Source organism: Schistocerca gregaria, chromosome 3 (genome assembly GCF_023897955.1).
Source record: "Schistocerca gregaria isolate iqSchGreg1 chromosome 3, iqSchGreg1.2, whole genome shotgun sequence".
Classification (NCBI taxonomy): Eukaryota; Metazoa; Arthropoda; class Insecta; order Orthoptera; family Acrididae; genus Schistocerca; species Schistocerca gregaria.
In genome coordinates this window covers 49,172,156-49,191,587 of record NC_064922.1, presented here as the reverse complement: position 1 = coordinate 49,191,587, position 19,432 = coordinate 49,172,156, and positions in this window count along the sequence as shown.

Here is a 19,432-nt window from a genome sequence, read left to right as displayed (position 1 = left end):
CATTGATCGTTCCCTTTAAGACCAGTAGTAGTTTCCGATGCAAATCTGGAGGCATTCTGTAATCTGTAAACTATCAGAGTGTTGTTCAAACACAGAAATTGCATCGGGATTGAATAAAACAGTCACCATGCGTACTTTCCTTCATGGGAGTAATGTCTCAAACTGTCTACGCTTTGATCGTTTCCTGGAAGACCAGTAGTAGTTACCGATGCACATCTGTAGGCATTCTGTAATCTGTGGACTAACAGAGTGTTGATGAAACACAGAAATTGCATCGGGATTGAATACAACAGACACTATGCGCACTTTCCTCCATGGGAGTAATGTCTCAAACAGTCTACGCTTTGATCGTTCCCTGGAAGACCAGTATTAGTTTCCGATGCACATCTGGTGTCATTCTGTAATCTGTGGACTATCAGAGTGTTGATGAAACACAGAAATTGCATCGGGATTCAATACAACAGTCACCATAAGCACTTTCCTCCATGGGAGTAATGTCTCAAACAGTCTACGCTTTGATCGTTCCCTGGAAGACCAGTACTAGTTTCCGATGAACATCTGGGGGCATTCTGTAATGTGTGGACTATCAGAGTGTTGATGAAACACAGATATTGCATCGGGATTGAGTACAACAGACACCATGCAAACTTTCCTCCATGGGAGTAATGTCTCTAACAGTCTACGCTTTGATCGTTCCCTGCAAGACCAGTAGTAGTTTCCGATGCACATCTGGAGGCATTCTGCAATCTGTGGACCTTCAAAGTGTAGATGAAACACAGAAATTGCCTCTTGATTGAATACAACAGTCACCATGAGCACTTTTCTCTATGGGAGTAATGCCTCAAACAGTCTACGGTTTGATCGTTTCCTGGAAGACCAGTAGTAGTTTCCGATGCACATCTGGTGGCATTCTGTAATCTGTGGACCTTGAAGGTGTTGATGAAACATAGAAATTGCCTCGCGATGGAATACAACAGTCAACATGCGCATTTTCCTCCATGGGAGTGATTTCTCAAACAGAATACGCTTTGATCGTTCCCTTTAAGACCAGTAGTAGTTTCCGATGCACATCTGGAGGCATTCTGTAATCTGTAAACTATCAGAGTGTTGTTAAAACACAGAAATTCCATCGGGAATGAATACAACAGTCACCATGCGAACTTTATTCCATGGGAGTAATGTCTCAAACTGTCTACGCTTTGATCGTTTCCTGGAAGACCGGTAGAAGTTTCCGATGCACATCTGGAGGCATTCTGTAATCTGTGGACTCTCAGAGTGTTGTTGAAACACAGAAATTGCATCGGGATTGAATACAACAGTCACCATGCGCACTTTCCTCCATGGGACTAATGTCTCAAAGTGTCTACGCTTTGATCGTTCAATGGATGACCAGGAGTAATTTTCGATGCACATCTGGAGGCATTCTGTTGTCTGTGGACTATCAGAGTGTTGATGAAACACAGAAATTGCATCGGGATTGAATACAACAGTCACCATGCGCACTTTCCTCCATGGGAGTAATGTCTCAAACAATTTCCGCTTTGATCGTTCCCTGGAAGACCTGTAGTCGTTTCCGATGCACATCTGGAGGCATTCTGATATCTGTGGACTAACAGGGTGATGATGAAACACAGAAATTGCATCGGGATTGAATACAACAGTCACTATGCGCACTTTCCTCCATGGGATTAATGTCTCAAACAGTCTACGCTTTGATCGTTCCCTGGATGACCAGTATTAGTTTCCGATGCACATCTGGTGTCATTCGGTAATCTGTGGACTATCAGAGTGTTGATGAAACACAGAAATTGCATCGGGAATGAATACAACAGTCACCATGCGCACTTTCTTCCATGGGAGTAATGTTTCAAACCGTTTACGCTTTGATCGTTCCCTGGAAGACCAGTAGTTGTTTCCGATGAACATCTGGGTTCATTCTGTAATGTGTGGACTATCAGAGTGTTGTTGAAACACAGAAATTGCATCGGGATTGAATACAACAGTCACCATGCGCAATTTTCCTAAATGGGAGTAATGTCTCAAACAATCTACGTTTTAATCGTTCCCTTTAAGACCAGTAGTAGTTTCCGATGCACATCTGGAGGCATTCTGTTATCTGTTGACTATAAGAGTGTTGTTGAAACACAGAAATTGCATCGGGGTTGAATACAACAGTCACTATGCGCACTTTCCTCCATGGGATTAATGTCTCAAACAGTCCAGGCTTTTATCGTTCCCTGGATGACCAGTAGTAGTTTCCGATGCACATCTGGATGCATTCTGTAATCTGTGGACTTTCACAGTGTTGTTGAAACACAGACATTGCATCGGGATTGAATACAACTGTCACCATGCCAACTTTCCTCCATGGGAAAAATGTCTCAAACGGTCTACGATTTGATCGTTTCCTAGAAGACCAGTAGTAGTTTCCGATGCACATCTGGAGGCTTTCTGTAATCTGTGGACTTTGAAAGTGTTGATGAAACATAGAACTTGCCTCGGGATTGAATACAACAGTCATTATGCGCACTTTCCTCCATGGGAGTAATTTCTCAAACAGTTTACGCTTTGATCGTTCTCTGGAAGACCAGTAGTAGTTTCCGATGCACATCTGGGGACATTCTGAAATGTGTGGACTATCAGAGTGTGGATGAAACACAGAAATTGCAATCAGGATTGAATACAACAGGCACCATGCGCACTTTCCTCCATGGGAGTAATGTCTCAAACAGTTTACGTTTTGATCGATCCCTGGAAGACCTGTAGTAGTTTCCGATGCACATCTGGAGGCATTCTGAAATCTGTGGACTAACAGAGTGTTGATCAAACACAGAAATTGCATCGGGATTCAATACAACAGTCACCATGCGCACTTTCCTCCATGGGAGTAATGTCTCAATCAGTCCACGCTTTGATCGTTACCTGGAAGACCAGTAGTAGTTTCCGATGCACATCTGGAGGCATTCTGTTGTCTGTGGACTATCAGAGTGTTGTTTAGACACAGAAGTTGCGTCGGGATTGAATACAACAGTCACCATGCGCACTTTCCTATATGGGAGTAATGTCTCAAACAGCTTACGCTTTGATTGTTCCCTGGAAGTCCAGTACTAGTTTCCGATGCACATCTGGGGGCATTCTGTAATGTGTGGACTATCAGAGTGTTGATGAAACACATAAATTACATCGGGATTGAATACAACAGACTCCATGCGCACTTTCCTCCATGGGAGTAATGTCTCAAACAGTCTACGCTTTGATCGTTCAGTGCAAGTCCAGTAGTAGTTACCGATGCACATCTGGAGGCATTCTGTAATCTGTGGACCTTCAAAGTGTTGATGAAACACAGAAATAGCCTCGGGATTGAATACAACACTCACCATGCGCACTTTCCTATATGGGAGTAATGACTCAAACAATTTCCGCTTTGATCGTTCCCTGGATGACCTGTAGTCGTTTCCGATGCACATCTGGAGGCATTCTGAAATCTGTGGACTAACAGGGAGTTGATGAAACACAGAAATTGCATCGGGATTGAATACAACAGTCACTATGCGCACTTTCCTCCATGGGAGTAATGTCTCAAACAGTCTACGCTTTGATCGTTCCCTGGAAGACCAGTATTAGTTTCCGATGCACATCTGGTGTCATTCTGTAATCTGTGGACTATCAGAGTGTTGATGAAACACAGAAATTGCATCGGGAATGAATACAACAGTCACCATGCGCACTTTCTTCCATGGGAGTAATGTCTCAAACCGTTTACGCTTTGATCGTTCCCTGGAAGACCAGTAGTTGTTTCCGATGAACATCTGGGTTCATTCTGTAATGTGTGGACTATCAAAGTGTTGTTGAAACACAGAAATTGCATCGGGATTGAATACAACAGTCACCATGCGCAATTTTCCTACATGGGAGTAATGTCTCAAACAGTCTACGTTTTGATCGTTCCCTTTAAGACCAGTAGTAGTTTCCGATGCACATCTGGAGGCATTCTGTTATCTGTTGACTATAAGAGTGTTGTTGAAACACAGAAATTGCATCGGGGTTGAATACAACAGTCACTATGCGCACTTTCCTCCATGGGATTAATGTCTCAAACATTCCAGGCTTTTATCGTTCCTTGGATGACCAGGAGTAGTTTCCGATGCACATCTGGATGCATTCTGTAATCTGTGGACTATCAGAGTGTTGTTGAAACACAGACATTGCATCGGGATTGAATACAACAGTCACCATGCCAACTTTCCTCCATGGGAAAAATGTCTCAAACGGTCTACGATTTGATCGTTTCCTAGAAGACCAGTAGTAGTTTCCGATGCACATCTGGAGGCTTTCTGTAATCTGTGGACCTTGAATGTGTTGATGAAACATAGAACTTGCCTCGGGATTGAATACAACAGTCACCATGCGCACTTTCCTATATGAGAGTAATGTCTCAAACAGTCTACGGTTTGATTGTTTCCTGGAAGACCAGTAGTAGTTTCCGATCCACATCTGGAGGCATTCTGTAATCTGTGGACCTTGAAAGTGTTGATGAAACTTAGAAATTGCCTCGGGATTGAATACAACAATCACCATGCGCACTTTCCTCCATGGGAGTAATGTCTCAAACAGTTTACGCTTTGATCGTTCCCTGGAAGAACAGTAGTTGTTTCCGATGAACATCTGGGTTCATTCTGTAATGTGTGGACTATCAGAGTGTTGTTGAAACACAAAAATTGCATCGGTATTGAATGCAACAGTCACCATGCCCAGTTTTCCGAAATGGGAGCAATGTCTCAAACATTCTACGCTTTGATCGTTCCCTGGAAGGCCAGTAGTAGTTTCCGATGCACATCTGGAAGTAATCTGTAATCTGTGGACTATCAGAGTGATGTTGAAACACAGAAATTGCATCGAGATTGAATACAACAGTCACCATGCACACTTTCCTCCATGGGAATAATGTCTCAAACAGTCTACGCTTTGATCGTTCCCTGGATGACCAGGAGTAGTTTCCGATGCACATCTGGAGGCATTCTGTAATCTGTGGACTATCAGAGTGTTGTTGAAACACAGAAATTACATCGGGATTGAATACAACAGTCACCATGCGAACTTCCCTCCATGGGAGTAATGTGTCAAACTGTCTACGCTTTGATCGTTTCCTGCAACACCAGTAGTAGTATCCGATGCACATCTGGAGGCATTCTGTAATCTGTGGACCTTCAAAGTGTTGATGAGAGACAGAAATTGCATCGGGATTGAATACAACAGTGACCATGCGCACTTTCCTACATATGAGTAATGTCACAAAAATTCTACGCTTTGATCGTTCCCTGGAAGACCAGTTGTAGTTTCCGATGCACATCTGGAGGCATTCTGTAATCAGTGGACCTGCAAAGTGTTGATGAGACACAGAAATTGCATCGGGATTGAATACAACAGTCACCATTCGCACTTTCCTCCATGGGAATAATGTCTCAAAAATTCTACGCTTTGATCGTTTCCTGGAAGACCAGTAGTTGTTTCCGATGCACATCTGGAGGCATTCTGTTGTCTGTCTACTATCAGAATGTTGATCAAACACAGAAATTGCATCGGGATTGAATACAACAGTCACCATGTGCACTTTTCTCCATGGGAGTAATGTCTCAAACAGTTCACGCTGTGATCGTTCCCAGGAAGACCAGTAGTAGTTTCCGATGCTCATCTGGGGACATTCTGTAGTGTGTGGACTATCAGAGTGTTGATGAAACACAGAAATTGCCTCGTGATAGAATGCAACAGTCAACATGCGCATTTTCCTCCATGGGAGTGATTTCTCAAACAGAATACGCTTTGAACGTTCCCTTTGAGACCAGTAGTAGTTTCCGATGCACATCTGGAGGCATTCTGTAATCTGTAAACTATCAGAGTGTTGTTCAAACACAGAAATTGCATCGGGAATGAATACAACAGTCACCATGCGAACTTTCCTCCATGGGAGTAATGTCCCAAACTGTCTACGCTTTGATCGTTTCCTGGAAGACCAGTAGTAGTTTCCGATGCACATCTGGAGGCATTTTGTAATCTGTGGACTCTCAGAGTGTTGTTGAAACACAGAAATTGCATCGGGATTGAATACAACAGTCACAATGCGCACTTTCCTCCATGGGACTTATGTCTCAAAGAGTCTACGCTTTGATCGTTCAATGGATGACCAGGAGTAATTTTCGATGCACATCTGGAGGCATTCTGTAATCTATGGACTATCAGAGTGTTGATGAAACACAGAAATTGCATCGGGATTGAATACACAGTCACAATGCGAACTTTCCTCCATGTCAGTAATGTCTAAAACTGTCTACGCTTTGATCGTTTCCTGGAACACCAGTAGTAGTTTCCGATGCACATCTGGAGGCATTCTGCAATCTGTGGACCTTCAAAGTGTTGATGAGACACAGAAATTTCATCGGGATTATATACAACAGTCACCATGCGAACTTTCCTACATGGAAGTAATGTCACAAAAATTCTACGCTTTGATCGTTCCCTGGAAGACCAGTAGTTGTTTCCGATGCACATCTGGAGGCATTCTGTTGTCTGTGGACTATCAGAGTGTTGATGAAACACAGAAATTGCATCGGGATTGAATACAACAGTCACCATGCGCACTTTCCTCCATGGGAGTAATGTCTCAAACAATTTCCGCTTTGATCGTTCCCTGGAGGACCTGTAGTCGTTTCCGATGCACATCTGGAGGCATTCTGAAATCTGTGGTCTAACAGGGTGTTGATGAAACACAGAAATTGCATCGGGATTGAATACAACAGTCACTATGCGCACTTTCCTCCATGGGAGTAATGTCTCATACAGTCTACGCTTTGATCGTTCCCTGGAAGAGCAGTATTAGTTTCCGATGCACATCTGGTGTCATTCTGTAATCTGTGGACTATCAGAGTGTTGATGAAACACAGAAATTGCATCGGGAATGAATACAACAGTCACCATGCGCACTTTCTTCCATGGGACTAATGTCTCAAAGAGTCTACGCTTTGATCGTTCAATGGATGACCAGGAGTAATTTTCGATGCACATCTGGAGGCATTCTGTAATCTGTGGACTATCAGAGTGTTGATGAAACACAGAAATTGCATCGGGATTGAATACAACAGTCACAATGCGAACTTTCCTCCATGGGAGTAATGTCTAAAACTGTCTACGCTTTGATCGTTTCCTGGAACACCAGTAGTAGTTTCCGATGCACATCTGGAGGCATTCTGTAATCTGTGGACCTTCAAAGTGTTGATGAGACACAGAAATTGCATCGGGATTGAATACAACAGTCACCATGCGAACTTTCCTACATGGAAGTAATGCCACAAAAATTCTACGCTTTGATCGTTCCCTGGAAGACGTGTAGTCGTTTCCGATGCACATCTGGAGGCATTCTGAAATCTGTGGACTAACAGGGTGTTGATGAAACACAGAAATTGCATCGGGAATGAATACAACAGTCACCATGCGCACTTTCTTCCATGGGAGTAATGTCTCAAACCGTTTACGCTTTGATCGTTCCCTGGAAGACCAGTAGTTGTTGCCGATGAACATCTGGGTTCATTCTGTAATGTGCGGACTATCAGAGTGTTGTTGAAACACAGAAATTGCATCGGGATTGAATACAACAGTGACCATACGCAATTTTCCTAAATGGGAGTAATGTCTCAAACAGTCTACGTTTTGATCGTTCCCTTTAAGACCAGTAGTAGTTTACGATGCACATCAGGAGGCATTCTGTTATCTGTTGACTATAAGAGTGTTGTTGAAACACAGAAATTGCATCGGGGTTGAATACAACAGTCACTATGCGCACTTTCCTCCATGGGATTAATGTCTCAAACAGTCCAGGCTTTGATCGTTCCCTGGATGACCATGAGTAGTTTCAGATGCACATCTGGATGCATTCTGTAATCTGTGGACTATCAGAGTGTTGTTGAAACACAGACATTGCATCGGGATTGAATACAACAGTCACCATGCCAACTTTCCTCCATGGGAATAATGTCTCAAACTGTCTACGATTTGATCGTTTCCTAGAAGACCAGTAGTAGTTTCCGATGCACATCTGGAGGCTTTCTGTAATCTGTGGACCTTGAAAGTGTTGATGAAACATAGAACGTGCCTCGGGATTGAATACAACAGTCACCATGCGCACTTTCCTCCATGGGAGTAATTTCTCAAACGGTTTACGCTTTGATCGTTCCCTGGAAGACCAGTAGTAGTTTCCGATGCACATCTGCGGACATTCTGTAATGTGTGGACTATCAGAGTGTTGTTGAAACACAGAAATTGCATCGGGATTGAATACAACAGTCACCATGTGCACTTTCCTCCATGGGACTAATGTCTCAAACAGTTTACGCTTTGATCGATCCCTGGAAGACCTGTAGTAGTTTCCGATGCACATCTGGAGGCATTCTGTAATCTGTGGACTAACAGAGTGTTGATGAAACACAGATATTGCATCGGGATTCAATACAACAGTCACCATGCGAACTTTCCTACATGGGAGTAATGTCTCAAACTGTCTACGCTTTGATCGTTCCCTGGAAGACCAGTTGTAGTTTCCGATGCACATCTGGAGGCATTCTGTAATCAGTGGACCTGCAAAGTGTTGATGAGACACAGAAATTGCATCGGGATTGAATACAACAGTCACCATTCGCACTTTCCTCCATGGGAATAATGTCTCAAAAATTCTACGCTTTGATCGTTTCCTGGAAGACCAGTAGTTGTTTCCGATGCACATCTGGAGGCATTCTGTTGTCTGTCTACTATCAGAATGTTGATCAAACACAGAAATTGCATCGGGATTGAATACAACAGTCACCATGTGCACTTTTCTCCATGGGAGTAATGTCTCAAACAGTTCACGCTGTGATCGTTCCCAGGAAGACCAGTAGTAGTTTCCGATGCTCATCTGGGGACATTCTGTAGTGTGTGGACTATCAGAGTGTTGATGAAACACAGAAATTGCCTCGTGATAGAATGCAACAGTCAACATGCGCATTTTCCTCCATGGGAGTGATTTCTCAAACAGAATACGCTTTGAACGTTCCCTTTGAGACCAGTAGTAGTTTCCGATGCACATCTGGAGGCATTCTGTAATCTGTAAACTATCAGAGTGTTGTTCAAACACAGAAATTGCATCGGGAATGAATACAACAGTCACCATGCGAATTTTCCTCCATGGGAGTAATGTCCCAAACTGTCTACGCTTTGATCGTTTCCTGGAAGACCAGTAGTAGTTTCCGATGCACATCTGGAGGCATTTTGTAATCTGTGGACTCTCAGAGTGTTGTTGAAACACAGAAATTGCATCGGGATTGAATACAACAGTCACAATGCGCACTTTCCTCCATGGGACTTATGTCTCAAAGAGTCTACGCTTTGATCGTTCAATGGATGACCAGGAGTAATTTTCGATGCACATCTGGAGGCATTCTGTAATCTATGGACTATCAGAGTGTTGATGAAACACAGAAATTGCATCGGGATTGAATACACAGTCACAATGCGAACTTTCCTCCATGTCAGTAATGTCTAAAACTGTCTACGCTTTGATCGTTTCCTGGAACACCAGTAGTAGTTTCCGATGCACATCTGGAGGCATTCTGCAATCTGTGGACCTTCAAAGTGTTGATGAGACACAGAAATTTCATCGGGATTATATACAACAGTCACCATGCGAACTTTCCTACATGGAAGTAATGTCACAAAAATTCTACGCTTTGATCGTTCCCTGGAAGACCAGTAGTTGTTTCCGATGCACATCTGGAGGCATTCTGTTGTCTGTGGACTATCAGAGTGTTGATGAAACACAGAAATTGCATCGGGATTGAATACAACAGTCACCATGCGCACTTTCCTCCATGGGAGTAATGTCTCAAACAATTTCCGCTTTGATCGTTCCCTGGAGGACCTGTAGTCGTTTCCGATGCACATCTGGAGGCATTCTGAAATCTGTGGTCTAACAGGGTGTTGATGAAACACAGAAATTGCATCGGGATTGAATACAACAGTCACTATGCGCACTTTCCTCCATGGGAGTAATGTCTCATACAGTCTACGCTTTGATCGTTCCCTGGAAGAGCAGTATTAGTTTCCGATGCACATCTGGTGTCATTCTGTAATCTGTGGACTATCAGAGTGTTGATGAAACACAGAAATTGCATCGGGAATGAATACAACAGTCACCATGCGCACTTTCTTCCATGGGACTAATGTCTCAAAGAGTCTACGCTTTGATCGTTCAATGGATGACCAGGAGTAATTTTCGATGCACATCTGGAGGCATTCTGTAATCTGTGGACTATCAGAGTGTTGATGAAACACAGAAATTGCATCGGGATTGAATACAACAGTCACAATGCGAACTTTCCTCCATGGGAGTAATGTCTAAAACTGTCTACGCTTTGATCGTTTCCTGGAACACCAGTAGTAGTTTCCGATGCACATCTGGAGGGATTCTGTAATCTGTGGACCTTCAAAGTGTTGATGAGACACAGAAATTGCATCGGGATTGAATACAACAGTCACCATGCGAACTTTCCTACATGGAAGTAATGCCACAAAAATTCTACGCTTTGATCGTTCCCTGGAAGACGTGTAGTCGTTTCCGATGCACATCTGGAGGCATTCTGAAATCTGTGGACTAACAGGGTGTTGATGAAACACAGAAATTGCATCGGGAATGAATACAACAGTCACCATGCGCACTTTCTTCCATGGGAGTAATGTCTCAAACCGTTTACGCTTTGATCGTTCCCTGGAAGACCAGTAGTTGTTGCCGATGAACATCTGGGTTCATTCTGTAATGTGCGGACTATCAGAGTGTTGTTGAAACACAGAAATTGCATCGGGATTGAATACAACAGTGACCATACGCAATTTTCCTAAATGGGAGTAATGTCTCAAACAGTCTACGTTTTGATCGTTCCCTTTAAGACCAGTAGTAGTTTACGATGCACATCAGGAGGCATTCTGTTATCTGTTGACTATAAGAGTGTTGTTGAAACACAGAAATTGCATCGGGGTTGAATACAACAGTCACTATGCGCACTTTCCTCCATGGGATTAATGTCTCAAACAGTCCAGGCTTTGATCGTTCCCTGGATGACCATGAGTAGTTTCAGATGAACATCTGGATGCATTCTGTAATCTGTGGACTATCAGAGTGTTGTTGAAACACAGACATTGCATCGGGATTGAATACAACAGTCACCATGCCAACTTTCCTCCATGGGAATAATGTCTCAAACTGTCTACGATTTGATCGTTTCCTAGAAGACCAGTAGTAGTTTCCGATGCACATCTGGAGGCTTTCTGTAATCTGTGGACCTTGAAAGTGTTGATGAAACATAGAACGTGCCTCGGGATTGAATACAACAGTCACCATGCGCACTTTCCTCCATGGGAGTAATTTCTCAAACGGTTTACGCTTTGATCGTTCCCTGGAAGACCAGTAGTAGTTTCCGATGCACATCTGCGGACATTCTGTAATGTGTGGACTATCAGAGTGTTGTTGAAACACAGAAATTGCATCGGGATTGAATACAACAGTCACCATGTGCACTTTCCTCCATGGGACTAATGTCTCAAACAGTTTACGCTTTGATCGATCCCTGGAAGACCTGTAGTAGTTTCCGATGCACATCTGGAGGCATTCTGTAATCTGTGGACTAACAGAGTGTTGATGAAACACAGATATTGCATCGGGATTCAATACAACAGTCACCATGCGAACTTTCCTACATGGGAGTAATGTCTCAAACTGTCTACGCTTTGATCGTTTCCTGGAAGACCAGTAGTAGTTTCCGATGCACATCTGGAGGCCTTCTGTAATCTGTGGACCTGCAAAGTGTTGATGAGACACAGAAATTGCATCGGGATTGAATACAACAGTCACCATGGGCACTTTCCTACATGGAAGTATTGTCACAAAAATTCTACGCTTTGATCGTTCCCTGGAAGACCAGTAGTTGATTCCGATGCACATCTGGAGGCATTCTGTTGTCTGTGGACTATCAGAGTGTTGATGAAACACAGAAATTGCATCGGGATTGAATACAACTGTAACCATGTGCACTTTTCTCCATGGGAGTAATGTCTCAAACAGTTCACGCTGTGATCGTTCCCTGGAAGACCAGTAGTAGTTTCCGATGCACATCTGGAGGCATTCTGTAATCTGTAAACTATCAGAGTGTTGTTCAAACACAGAAATTGCATCGGGAATGTATACAACAGTCACCATGCGAACTTTCCTCCATGGGAGTAATGTCTCAAATTGTCTACGCTTTGATCGTTTCCTGGAAGACCAGTAGTAGTTTCCGATGCACATCTGGAGGCATTCTGTAATCTGTGGACTCTCAGAGTGTTGTTGAAACACAGAAATTGCATCGGGATTGAATAGAACAGTCACCATGCGCACTTTCCTCCATGGGACTAATGTCTCAAAGAGTCTACGCTTTGATCGTTCAATGGATGACCAGGAGTAATTTTCGATGCACATCTGGAGGCATTCTGTAATCTGTGGACTATCAGAGTGTTGATGAAACACAGAAATTGCATCGGGATTGAATACAACAGTCACAATGCGAACTTTCCTCCATGGGAGTAATGTTTAAAACTGTCTACGCTTTGATCGTTTCCTGGAACACCAGTAGTAGTTTCCGATGCACATCTGGAGGCATTCTGTAATCTGTGGACCTTCAAAGTGTTGATGAGACACTGAAATTGCATCGGGATTGAATACAACAGTCACCATGCGAACTTTCCCACATGGAAGTAAAGTCACAAAAATTCTACGCTTTGATCGTTCCCTGGAAGACCAGTAGTTGTTTCCGATGCACATCTGGAGGCATTCTGTTGTCTGTGGACTATCAGAGTGTTGATGAAACACAGAAATTGCATCGGGATTGAATACAACAGTCACCATGCGCACTTTCCTCCATGGGAGTAATGTCTCAAACAATTTCCGCTTTGATCGTTCCCTGGAAGACCTGTAGTCGTTTCAGATGCACATCTGGAGGCATTCTGAAATCTGTGGACTAACAGGGTGTTGATGAAACACAGAAATTGCATCGGGATTGAATACAACAGTCAATATGCGCACTTTCCTCCGTGGGAGTAATGTCTCAAACAGTCTACGCTTTGATCGTTCCCTGGAAGACCAGCAGTAGTTTCCGATGCACATCTGCGGACATTCTGTAATGTGTGGACTATCAGAGTGTGGATGAAACACAGAAATTGAAATAGGATTGAATACAACAGTCACCATGCGCACTTTCCTCCATGGGAGTAATGTCTCAAACAGTTTACGTTTTGATCGATCCCTGGAAGACCTGTAGTAGTTTCCGATGCACATCTGGAGGCATTCTGTAATCTGTGGACTAACAGAGTGTTGATGAAACACAGATATTGCATCGGGATTCAATACAACAGTCACCATGCGAACTTTCCTACATGGGAGTAATGTCTCAAACAGTCTACGCTTTGATCGTTTCCTGGAAGACCAGTAGTAGTTTCCGATGCACATCTGGAGGCATTCTGTAATCTGTGGACTTTCAGAGTGTTGTTGAAACACAGAAATTGCATCGGGATTGAATACAACAGTCACAATGCGAACTTTCCTCCATGGGAGTAATGTCTAAAACTGTCTACGCTTTGATCGTTTCCTGGAACACCAGTAGTAGTTTCCGATGCACATCTGGAGGCATTCTGTAATCTGTGGACCTTCAAAGTGTTGATGAGACACCGAAATTGCATCGGGATTGAATACAACAGTCACCATGCGAACTTTCCCACATGGATGTAATGTCACAAAAATTCTACGCTTTGATCGTTCCCTGGAAGACCAGTAGTTGTTTCCGATGCACATCTGGAGGCATTCTGTTGTCTGTGGACTATCAGAGTGTTGATGAAACACAGAAATTGCATCGGGATTGAATACTACAGTCACCATGCGCACTTTCCTCCATGGGAATAATGTCTCAAACAGTCTACGATTTGATCATTCACTGGATGGCCAGGAGTAGTTTCCGATGCACATCTGGAGGCATTCTGTAATCTGTAGACTATCAGAGTGTTGTTGAAACACAGAAATTGCATCGGGATTGAATACAACAGTCACCATGCGAATTTCCCTCCATGGCAGTAATGTGTCAAACTGTCTACGCTTTGATCGTTTCCTGCAACACCAGTAGTAGTTTCCGATGCACGTCTGGGGCATTCTGTAAACTGTGGACCTTCAAAGTGTGTATGAGACACAGAAATTGCATCGGGATTGAATACAACAGTGACCATGCGCACTTTCCTACATATTAGTAATGTCACAAAAATTCTACGCTTTGATCGTTCCGTGGAAGACCAGTTGTAGTTTCCGTTGCACATCTGGAGGCCTTCTGTAATCTGTGGACCTGCAAAGTGTTGATGAGACACAGAAATTGCATCGGGATTGAATACAACAGTCACCATGGGCACTTTCCTACATGGAAGTATTGTCACAAAAATTCTACGCTTTGATCGTTCCCTGGAAGACCAGTAGTTGTTTCCGATGCACATCTGGAGGCATTCTGTTGTCTGTGGACTATCAGAGTGTTGATGAAACACAGAAATTGCATCGGGATTGAATACAACTGTAACCATGTGCACTTTTCTCCATGGGAGTAATGTCTCAAACAGTTCACGCTGTGATCGTTCCCTGGAAGACCAGTAGTAGTTTCCGATGCACATCTGGAGGCATTCTGTAATCTGTAAACTATCAGAGTGTTGTTCAAACACAGAAATTGCATCGGGAATGTATACAACATTCACCATGCGAACTTTCCTCCATGGGAGTAATGTCTCAAATTGTCTACGCTTTGATCGTTTCCTGGAAGACCAGTAGTAGTTTCCGATGCACATCTGGAGGCATTCTGTAATCTGTGGTCTCTCAGAGTGTTGTTGAAACACAGAAATTGCATCGGGATTGAATAGAACAGTCACCATGCGCACTTTCCTCCATGGGACTAATGTCTCAAAGAGTCTACGCTTTGATCGTTCAATGGATGACCAGGAGTAATTTTCGATGCACATCTGGAGGCATTCTGTAATCTGTGGACTATCAGAGTGTTGATGAAACACAGAAATTGCATCGGGATTGAATACAACAGTCACAATGCGAACTTTCCTCCATGGGAGTAATGTTTAAAACTGTCTACGCTTTGATCGTTTCCTGGAACACCAGTAGTAGTTTCCGATGCACATCTGGAGGCATTCTGTAATCTGTGGACCTTCAAAGTGTTGATGAGACACTGAAATTGCATCGGGATTGAATACAACAGTCACCATGCGAACTTTCCTACATGGATGTAAAGTCACAAAAATTCTACGCTTTGATCGTTCCCTGGAAGACCAGTAGTTGTTTCCGATGCAAATCTGGAGGCATTCTGTTGTCTGTGGACTATCAGAGTGTTGATGAAACACAGGAATTGCATCGGGATTGAATACAACAGTCACCATGCGCACTTTCCTCCATGGGAGTAATGTCTCAAACAATTTCCGCTTTGATCGTTCCCTGGAAGACCTGTAGTCGTTTCAGATGCACATCTGGAGGCATTCTGAAATCTGTGGACTAACAGGGTGTTGATGAAACACAGAAATTGCATCGGGATTGAATACAACAGTCACTATGCGCACTTTCCTCCGTGGGAGTAATGTCTCAAACAGTCTACGCTTTGATCGTTCCCTGGAAGACCAGTAGTAGTTTCCGATGCACATCTGCGGACATTCTGTATTGTGTGGACTATCAGAGTGTGGATGAAACACAGAAATTGAAATAGGATTGAATACAACAGTCACCATGCGCACTTTCCTCCATGGGAGTAATGTCTCAAACAGTTTACGTTTTGATCGATCCCTGGAAGACCTGTAGTAGTTTCCGATGCTCATCTGGAGGCATTCTGTAATCTGTGGACTAACAGGGTGTTGATGAAACACAGATATTGCATCGGGATTCAATACAACAGTCACCATGCGAACTTTCCTACATGGGAGTAATGTCTCAAACTGTCTACGCTTTGATCGTTTCCTGGAAGACCAGTAGTAGTTTCCGATGCACATCTGGAGGCATTCTGTAATCTGTGGACTTTCAGGGTGTTGTTGAAACACAGAAATTGCATCGGGATTGAATACAACAGTCACCATGCGAAATTCCCTCCATGGCAGTAATGTGTCAAACTGTCTACGCTTTGATCGTTTCCTGCAACACCAGTAGTAGTTTCCGATGCACATCTGAAGGCATTCTGTAATCTGTGGACCTTCAAAGTGTTGATGAGACACAGAAATTGCATCGGGATTGAATACAACAGTGACCATGCGCACTTTCCTACATATTAGTAATGTCACAAAAATTCTACGCTTTGATCGTTCCGTGGAAGACCAGTTGTAGTTTCCGATGCACATCTGGAGGCCTTCTGTAATCTGTGGACCTGCAAAGTGTTGATGAGACACAGAAATTGCATCGGGATTGAATACAACAGTCACCATGGGTACTTTCCTACATGGAAGTATTGTCACAAAAATTCTACGCTTTGATCGTTCCCTGGAAGACCAGTAGTTGTTTCCGATGCACATCTGGAGGCATTCTGTTGTCTGTGGACTATCAGAGTGTTGATGAAACACAGAAATTGCATCGGGATTGAATACAACTGTAACCATGTGCACTTTTCTCCATGGGAGTAATGTCTCAAACAGTTCACGCTGTGATCGTTCCCTGGAAGACCAGTAGTAGTTTCCGATGCACATCTGGGGACATTCTGTAGTGTGTGGACTATCAGAGTGTTGTTGAAACACAGAAATTGCATCGGGATTGAATAGAACAGTCACCATGCGCACTTTCCTCCATGGGACTAATGTCTCAAAGAGTCTACGCTTTGATCGTTCAATGGATGACCAGGAGTAATTTTCGATGCACATCTGGAGGCATTCTGTAATCTGTGGACTATCAGAGTGTTGATGAAACACAGAAATTGTATCGGGATTGAATACAACAGTCACAATGCGAACTTTCCTCCATGGGAGTAATGTCTAAAACTGTCTACGCTTTGATCGTTTCCTGGAACACCAGTAGTAGTTTCCGATGCACATATGGAGGCATTCTGTAATCTGTGGACCTTCAAAGTGTTGATGAGACACTGAAATTGCATCTGGATTGAATACAACAGTCACCATGCGAACTTTCCTACATGGAAGTAAAGTCACAAAAATTCTACGCTTTGATCGTTCCCTGGAAGACCAGTAGTTGTTTCCGATGCACATCTGGAGGCATTCTGTTGTCTGTGGACTATCAGAGTGTTGATGAAACACAGAAATTGCATCGGGATTGAATACAACAGTCACCATGCGCACTTTCCTCCATGGGAGTAATGTCTCAAACAATTTCCGCTTTGATCGGTCCCTGGAAGACCTGTAGTCGTTTCAGATGCTCATCTGGAGGCATTCTGAAATCTGTGGACTAACAGGGTGTTGATGAAACACAGAAATTGCATCGGGATTGAATACAACAGTCACTATGCGCACTTTCCTCCATGGGAGTAATGTCTCAAACAGTCTACGCTTTGATCGTTCCCTGGAAGACCAGTATTACTTTCCGATGCACATCTGGTGTCATTATGTAATCTGTGGACTATCAGAGTGTTGATGAAACACAGAAATTGCATCGGGAATGAATACAACAGTCACCATGCGCACTTTCTTCCATGGGAGTAATGTCTCAAACCGTTTGCGCTTTGATCGTTCCCTGGAAGACCAGTAGTTGTTTCCGATGAACATCTGGGTTCATTCTGTAATGTGTGGACTATCAGAGTGTTGTTGAAACACAGAAATTGCATCGGGATTGAATACAACAGTCACCATGCGCAATTTTCCTAAATGGGAGTAATGTCTCAAACAGTCTACGTTTTGATCGTTCCCTTTAAGACCAGTAGTAGTTTCCGATGCACATCAGGAGGCATTCTGTTATCTGTTGACTATAAGAGTGTTGTTGAAACACAGAAATTGCATCGGGGTTGAATACAACAGTCACTATGCGCACTTTCCTCCATGGGATTAATGTCTCAAACAGTCCAGGCTTTGATCGTTCCCTGGATGACCATGAGTAGTTTCAGATGCACATCTGGATGCATTCTGTAATCTGTGGACTATCAGAGTGTTGTTGAAACACAGACATTGCATCGGGATTGAATACAACTGTCACCATGCCAACTTTCCTCCATGGGAATAATGTCTCAAATTGTCTACGATTTGATCGTTTCCTAGAAGACCAGTAGTAGTTTCCGATGCACATCTGGAGGCTTTCTGTAATCTGTGGACCTTGAAAGTGTTGATGAAACATAGAACGTGCCTCGGGATTGAATACAACAGTCACCATGCGCACTTTCCTCCATGGGAGTAATTTCTCAAACAGTTTACGCTTTGATCGTTCCCTGGAAGACCAGTAGTAGTTTCCGATGCACATCTGGGGACATTCTGTAATGTGTGGACTATCAGAGTGTGGATGAAACACAGAAATTGAAATAGGATTGAATACAACAGTCACCATGCGCACTTTCCTCCATGGGAGTAATGTCTCAAACAGTTTACGATTTGATCGATCCCTGGAAGACCTGTAGTAGTTTCCGATGCACATCTGGAGGCATTCTGTAATCTGTGGACTAACAGAGTGTTGATCAAACACAGATATTGCATCGGGATTGAATACTACAGTCACCATGCGCACTTTCCTCCATGGGAATAATGTCTCAAACAGTCTACGATTTGATCGTTCACTGGATGGCCAGGAGTAGTTTCCGATGCACATCTGGAGGCATTCTGTAATCTGTGGACTATCAGAGTGTTGATGAAAGACAGATATTGCATCGGGATTGAATACAACAGTCACAATGCGAACTTTCCTCCATGGGAGTAATGTCTAAAACTGTCTACGCTTTGATCGTTTCCTGGAACACCAGTAGTAGTTTCCGATGCACATCTGGAGGCATTCTGTAATCTGTGGACCTTCAAAGTGTTGATGAGACACAGAAATTGCATCGGGATTGAATACAACAGTCACCATGCGAACTTTCCCACATGGATGTAATGTCACAAAAATTCTACGCTTTGATCGTTCCCTGGAAGACCAGTAGTTGTTTCCGATGCACATCTGGAGGCATTCTGTTGTCTGTGGACTATCAGAGTGTTGATGAAACACAGAAATTGCATCGGGATTGAATACTACAGTCACCATGCGCACTTTCCTCCATGGGAATAATGTCTCAAACAGTCTACGATTTGATCGTTCACTGGATGGCCAGGAGTAGTTTCCGATGCACATCTGGAGGCATTCTGTAATCTGTGGACTATCAGAGTGTTGTTGAAACACAGAAATTGCATC